Source organism: Penaeus monodon, chromosome 23 (assembly GCF_015228065.2).
Source record: "Penaeus monodon isolate SGIC_2016 chromosome 23, NSTDA_Pmon_1, whole genome shotgun sequence".
In the NCBI taxonomy this organism is placed as follows: domain Eukaryota; kingdom Metazoa; phylum Arthropoda; class Malacostraca; order Decapoda; family Penaeidae; genus Penaeus; species Penaeus monodon.
The window spans coordinates 17,846,816-17,847,179 of NC_051408.1; the positions used below are offsets into that span (position 1 = coordinate 17,846,816).

At 33.0% G+C, this 364-nt stretch overlaps 1 protein-coding gene across 1 annotated transcript in view; it reads left to right on the forward strand.

Annotated features, from left to right (window-relative positions):
• LOC119587854 (small nuclear ribonucleoprotein Sm D3-like) overlaps positions 1-364 on the forward strand; it is a 14,488-nt gene that overhangs the window by 10,465 nt on the left and 3,659 nt on the right. The window lies entirely within an intron of this gene.

Here is a 364-nt window from a genome sequence, read left to right on the forward strand (position 1 = left end):
CTCCATTTGTGAGCAACTAGAGTTACACCAGAATTATGAGTAAAGTTTTCAGTGAAGCCTGATAGTAAAAGACCTCATGATTTGGGATCACTTAGTTATTCTGTCTAGTCCATGTTACTAGATTTATGGAGCTGATACTTTGAGTTGTCTTTGTTTATTCTTTGGTAACACAGAGAAGCTAGTAAGAAATCAATGTTATAGTTACATTGTAGAGAGAGAACATTTTTTAAACTTTGTGATACATACAATAGCTACTTATCCTCAACTGTATGTAGTGGTCATATTTAACAATTTGTGTGGAGAATGAGTTTAGAGAAAAGGTAAAGTAGAAATTACAATCCTTCTTCATTCCTCTAGCTAATTC